Below are 7,369 nucleotides of genomic sequence, written 5' to 3'. Positions count from 1 at the left end.
AGGCACTGTACACCGTGTACGTCAGGCCCATGCTGGAGTATGCAGCACCAGTTTGGAACCCACACCAGGTCAAGCACGTTAAGAAATTAGAGAAAGTGCAAAGGTTTGCGACAAGGTTAGTTCCAGAGCTAAGGGGTATGTACTTTGAAGAAAGGTTGAGGGAAAAAGGCCTGACGACACTGGAGGACAGGAGGGATAGGGGAGACATGATAACGACATACAAAATAATGCGTGGAATAGACAAGGTGGACAGAGACAATATGTTCCAGAGAGGGAACAGGGGAAGCTGAAGATTCAGATGAGTCACAGGGATGTTAGGAAGCAGTTCTTCAGTCGTAGAGTGGTCAGAAAGTGGAACAGTCTGGCAAGCGATATAGTGGAGGCAGGTACCATACATAGCTTTAAGACGAGGTATGAAAAAGCTCATGGAGCAGGGAGAGAGAGGACCTAGTAGCTTTCAGTGAAGAGGCGGGGTCAGGAGCTGAGCATCGACCCCTGAAACTACAATTAGGTGAGTACACACACACACACACACACACACACACACACACACACACACACACGGCGTCAGTGGGAGTAACAGCATACTCAGTGTTCACTGGTTTTGGGTTCATCCTGGCCTATCCAAGGATATTGAAGGGATCATTTAAAGTGTTAAATCTCGGTGAACAAGTCGAGAAGTGAAATACAAGTTGTCTGAACCAGAAAAAGGAGACGAAGGCTACAATTTACATAAATAATTTTTGAAAGTAAAATCAGTGCCAGAAGTGGGGAGAGAAGGCCTAGAGCCGGGCGTAGGCAGTGTTGCCACAAGCCAACACTACTGCAAATTCAAAAATAATAAGTGTGACCGAAGCTAGAGAGTTAAGTAGAAGTCAAGGACAGATGAGGTAGTGCATAAAGTGAGGGGGAAGGCAAATGAAAAATTACTAGCAATTATTCTTGGGATGTCGATGTTCTTCTCGAAGAAACGGTGTCCATAATAAAGAATGAAAGCGTCTTGATAGTGTTGTGCATTAGATAATAAGTGTATTAGAAATTAACAGTGTATTAGATAACAGCGTATAAGATAAGCGGTACAACATCGAGTTGTAACCCAGGTCTTGTGCGGCCAGGCATCAGTATCAGCCATCATAAATGTGATAAGGTGTGACCCCCAAGGCAGGCAGTGAAGTGCAAGTTTAGTGCTGTGATTGAAGCATTGTAAATGGGATTATAACACATATAGAGAAGAAATTAAAGTGGAACCAGGAGTCGGTAGTTCAATGCTGCCAGCCGCATGTACTGGCCTAAACGTGGTGTTGGGGGTCGGGTAAGTATCTAGGTTCCGCCAACTGTAACGTGAGGAGGTCCTCCCTCAGTGTGAGCAAGGAATAGGATAATATCCAGCAGTAATTGGTGCTTACATCCAGAAAGTGCAATAAGTGGAGAAGGTAGCATTACTAGGAAACAGAGCTGGGACTACAGTTTTGAGTCTGTGGGATAGGGCTTTTTAGGCCTAACTTAATGGTCACTTTACAACAATACACCAACTACAGGCGCTATCCCAACATCCCTTCCCTGCTCTCTCTCTCTCTCTCTCTCTCTTTTTTTTTTTTTTTTTTATTTTTTTTTTACACAGGGTTTGACAAGGTTAAGGATCCCTAGCTTTATTGACAGCTATTTACAGGTTAAGGATTCCTAACTTTATTGGCAAGCTAAGAGCTGTTACCTACATCAGCTCATTTGAAAGCATTTTTATTGTTATGAGACATACAAGTAGGGAACAGGATGAAGTTGGAGCCATCTGTGGGCCAGCATTTTCATTTGATCAACTGACGTTATCTCGTTGACATCATTATGCTGTACGAATGTGTTCCATATTCGAGTCATCCTGGGTATGTATGATCTCAGATGGAGTGATGTTCTGGAGAAGGGTACAGCCAGAGTGAAGTTGCTGCTTTCTGCCCGTCTTGTGGCATAAAAGCTTGTTTCACGCTGTCCTCGAAGTGGATCCAAGTGTGGTATTTTGACAATATTGGCCTTGTACATAACAGTAAGGCCACCCACATCCCTCCTATGTTGAAGGCTCTGCTGAAATGACAGATCTATCCAGGATGGGTCCAGGCGAGAGATGAGACGTCTTGCTCTGTTCTCTACTCTGTCAAGCAGTCGCAGATGAGAGGGGGGGCAGGCAAACCAAGAAAGTGGAGCATACTCAAGGTGTGAGCGTACTTGTGCCTCGTACAGGATCTTGCAACCCCTACTGTCAAGCAGATGCGAGATACGGCGAAGTGCTGTAAGCTTCCTGGCTGCCTTGTTTGCAAGATTTACAACATGGTTCTTCATGGTTAGTTTGGAGTCAAATTTCACCCCAAGGATATCAACTTCTTCTCCAGGTGCCAACATCGTCCCATTCATCCTTACTACTGCACCAGCATTACCATCATGGTGCCTAGAGACGATCATCATTTGCGTTTTCTCAGGTGCAAATGTTACTTGCTATCTATTTCCCCAAGCTGATATAGCTCTCAGCTGGTGATTGATGTAGCTTAGAGCAGCTGGCATTTCTTCTCTTGGATAAGTGAATGTCAGTGTACAGTCGTCTGCATATGCATGTGATTCTGGGATGAGATGAAGAAGGTCGTTGAAGTAGACATTCCATAACAGTGGACCCAGCACACTTCCTTGTGGAACGCTTGCCCCAATAGGATGCCTTGCTGATTCCGTTCCATTGAGGACTACACTTAGAGATCTACCATGAAGGTAATCACTGAAGAGACATAGCGTAGAGCCTGCAATTCCCAGTGCTTGAAGTTTTGCTAAGAGGCCCTGGTGCCACACCCGGTCGAAAGCGCCAGCAATGTCCAGTGCTACCACACAGCTGACTTTGGATTCATCCAGTGACTGGTGCCACTTAGTGGAGAGGTTTAACAACAGATCAGCAGCAGAGTAACCTTTCCTGAAGCCATATTGACGATCACAAAGTAGTGAGTGGTAGTCAAAAAAATCTGTCATTTGTCTTGAGATTATTGTCTCAAGGATCTTACCAGTGATTGACAGGAGTGACACTGGTCTGTAGTTGCTGATTTCTGCTCTGCTCTTCTTTTTGTGAACAGGGACTACATTTGCCTCTTTCCATGGAGAGGGCCATTTGCACTGTACTAGGCAGTGCTGAAAGATGCGAGTTAGAGGTGCTGCTAGCTGGTCTGCACATCTTCTCAACAATCTTGGGCTCAACTTGTCTGGGCCCACAGCCTTTTCCTGGTCAAGTGATTTAAGAAGGAAATGCACCTCCTCCTGCCTTATTGTCACCACTGACAGTTTTTACACAGTTCTTGCAGCTAGCCAAGGAGGGTCCCTTGCTGGATCAGGAACTTGCATTATGGTAGCAAAGTGTTCAGCAAAGAGGTCCGCCTTCTCTTGACTACTAGTAGAGGTGGTCCCATCCTGTCGATTTAGAGGTGGAATAAGTTCATCAGGCAGATAACCTTGTCTGTCCTTGACCAGGGACCACCAGGTTTTGGAGCCTACCCTACCTGATGCTAACTTTCTTTTAGTGTCCACCTCCCATTTAGCAATGGCCCACTTCTGAACATCACCCATATGCCTACAGGCTTGCATGTGCAAGTTCCTGTTGTAGGTGGTAGGATGTCTCTTATACCTTCGCCATGCTTTGTACTTAGCAGTAGCAGCCTCTCTACAACGAAAGCCAAACCAAGGCTGATCTGTAGGCTTTGTCACATATTGCCGGTGAGGAATGTGTTCTTGTTGCAGATTAAGGATGTGTCCAGTGAAGGCTTTCACTTGGTTGTCAACATCCCCCTGGAGAAGAGCATTCCAGTCGGTGGTGGCGAGCTCAGAGAAAATGGCTGGCCAATTACCTCTTTCCCATAGCCAGGTTGTGCCTGTGGACTCCTCACCTCGTTCTGTTGGGATCTTAAGTGTGGTAAAAACAGCCTTGTGGTCAGACGATCCAACGTAGCCGAGGGGTTGACAAGTGACTATGCCTTCTGCCAGATCACTCACTACTGGGTCAAGGGAGGAGCCAGAGATATGAGTAGGGAAATCAACAAAGTTTCTCATGTCAAACACTGCAAGAAGGTCATCAAAGTCCCTCTGTATAAGGTGCTGGTTGAGGTCACCAACAATTATAATATGTTGACAGTTGTGTTGTAGCAGAAGGGAGTCAATATTTTCCATTAGGAAGTTGATAGGGTCTGCATGTTGCCACTGAGGTCTGTACATTGCACATGCTAGTACAGAGGTACTAGTGTTTATACAGAGCTTGAAGAACATCATTTCAAGATGTGTAGGGGTGGCAACATCTATGTGCTGGGCATGAACACTTTTAGAGAAGCACACAGCAACACCACCTCCTTGCCCTTGCCTGTCTCTTCTCATCCATGAGGTGTAGCCAGCAATTCTTGCAAAATTTTCTGGAGTCCTGTCATCCAAAAATGTTTCAACAACAGCTATCTCTCTCTCTCTCTCTCTCTCTCTCTCTCTCTCTCCCAACCTTTCTCTATCCATCTTACTCCCTCTCCTCTCTCTCTTTCTATCTTTCTCTCTCCCCCTCACACACACCTTCCAATCATCTCTTCCTCCTACTCCTTTCCCCTGGGTTCCCCTCTCTTCCCTCTCACCACTAGCCTGCTTGTGAAAACTGACCATGCATACCTCCCCTCTCTCCCCACCCCCAGCTCCCTCTCTACCCTTCTCTCTCTCTCTCTCTCTCTCTCTCTCTCTCTCTCTCTCTCTCTCTCTCTCTCTCTCTCTCTCTCTCTCTATCCATGTTTCTCCCTCCCTCTTCTCTCTCTGTCTCTCTCTCTCTCCCCCTCTCGTTCTCTCTCCCCCTCACACACACACCTTCCATTCATCTTCCTTTTCCTCCTCCTCCTCCCCCCTGACTTCCCCCTCTTCCCTCTCACCCCTAGTCTTTCCCTCACTTCCCCCTCTTCCCTCCCCCCCTCCCCCCCACACACTATGAAAATACATAATCTTGTTCTGGGGTAAAATACGTAAGTTCTTTTGTGCGGTAAAACAAAAAATGACTTACCCAAGAGGGAGGAACCTGGGAGAAAAAATTGGGAGTTAGAGTTCAAAAAAAGGGGGGAAGAGTGGGGTAGGAAGCTAGCAGAGCTTGGCAAGGTAATTTAGGAGAGGAAAGATGAAGAGAGCAGGAAGTGGGGACTACGAGTCTTAGCAGCAGAAGATAAGATACAGGGCTTAGAAGAGGAACTAAAAAACCTGAAACAGATTAGAGAGACACATGACAGTACAGACATGAAATCAGGAACTTCTATACCAGTCACAGACAAGGGGACTGTGCGGATCCAGGAAAAGATGAGCACACTAAGATCAACTGAGAAGCCTGAAGACAATGAAGGAGCTACGACATAGGCAGAGACTCTAACAGACAACTACAGTGGCAAGGAACAGTTGAGCAGGAAAGACAGTCCACTGAGCATAGGGGCTGCAACAAGGGCAGGGATTGAAGGCAGGAAAATTCCGATAGAAGGAAGGAATTAAAACACCTCAGAGGATTCAAAGGAAGACAGTGGGAGGAGGAGAGGGAGAGATCAGTGTTTGTCTACGGGCTCCAAGAAGTCAAAGGGGAAACCTACGATGAAAGAAACTAGGAGGAGAAGAAAGCGATCGAAAGTATCATTAAAGCTATAGGCGAGGGAGACATGACACAGGTGACAAATTTTCGGAGAATTGGGTGGTATGCGAGAGGAAGGAAATAGCCTGTCAAAGTAATTTTCAAGGCAGAATCAGCTCGAACAGGATACTGGAGGAGAAAGCTTGACTGATGCACAAGCCAGAGTACCGGAGAGTGTACCTCAATCACGAAAAAAACACAGGAAGAAAGGACGATACTGAGAGAGAGAGTACAAAGACGAAAGGAGGAACAGGATGCATTGATGAAGATGAACAGATCCGAGACTCAGTTGGATGGGCGAACACACCCTACAGAAACAGCCGGAGTAGGACTCCAACCACGACAACCACAAAGCAACTGAACAATCTCAACCAAAACCCGTACACTGTTCCCTCTGCCCCAACCCCCCACACCACAAACCCCACCCCTACAGCAGCCCCTTATGGGCACTCTTCCCCCAGCCCCCCATCACAAACCCCACCCACACCGCGGCAACCCCAATGCAACTGAACAATTTAAACCAAAACCCACATGCTGTTCCCTCTGCCCCCTCCCCCACATCACAAACCCCCACCCCTACAGCAGCTCCCTAAGGGCATTCTGCCCTCAGCCCCCCTCCACAACCCCCACCCACTCTGCAAACCCCCATAGGCCCCCTCCAGGGCTCCCGTTCCCTCAACCCTAATATTCTCCCAGGGCCACCGTGATAGATAAGCTGAAGGTTTGGTACATGAACGCAGATGGAATAACGAATAAATATGAAGAGTGGAATGAAAGAATCAAAGAAAAGTCCGCAGACATCATAGCAGTCACAGAAACGAAACTCACTGAGATGATAATAGACGCAGTCTTCCCAACGGGATATCAGATCCTGAGGAAAGATAGAAGGAGCAGAGTGAAAGGAGGGGTTGCTCTGCTCAGAAATAACCTATAGAGTTTTGAGGAAATGGAAGGCATGGCCAAGATTGGAGAAAGGGACTACACAGTAGGTACAATTCAGTCTGGGGAACATAAGGTAGTCATTGCAGTGATGTATAACCCACCACAGAACTGCAGGAGGCCAAGAGAGGAATATGAAGAAAACAACAGAGTGATGGACAAACTGGCTGAGGTGGCACGAAGAGCTCAATTGTGCAGAGCAAAATTACTGGTTATGGGTGATTTCAACCACAGGGAGATCGATTGGGAAAATTGGAGCCTCATGGGGGTCCCGAAACATGGAGAGCCAAGATGATGGATGTGGTACTGGAAAACCTCATGCATCAACATGTCAGAGACACTGAGAGAGAGGGAAGTATGAACCAGCAAGACCGGACCTTGTGTTCATCCTGAGCAGTTCAGACATTGAGGACATCACATATGAGAGGCCCCTTGATGCTAGTGATCACGTAGTTCTGAGTTTTGATTACAAGTGGAGAGGGTAACAGAAGTCGAATGTGAAAAGCCATACTCAAAAAAGGGGGAATATACAGGTATGAGGAACTTCCTGCAGGAGGTTCAGTGGGACAGAGAACTGGCAGGAAAGTCAATAAACGAAATGATGGAATATGTAGCAACAAAATACAAGGAGGCAGAGGAAAGGTCTGTTGCCAAGAGCAACAAGAACAATGGGAAGACCGAAGAGAGTCCTTGGTTTACCCAAAGGTGTAGAGAGGCAAAAACTAAGTGCATTAGAGAATGGAAGAAGCGAAGGACCCAGGAAAATAAGGAGATCAGTCGAAGAGC

The sequence above is a fragment of the Cherax quadricarinatus genome, chromosome 72 (assembly GCF_038502225.1).
Source record: "Cherax quadricarinatus isolate ZL_2023a chromosome 72, ASM3850222v1, whole genome shotgun sequence".
In the NCBI taxonomy this organism is placed as follows: domain Eukaryota; kingdom Metazoa; phylum Arthropoda; class Malacostraca; order Decapoda; family Parastacidae; genus Cherax; species Cherax quadricarinatus.
Note: the sequence above shows the minus strand (reverse complement) of the source record.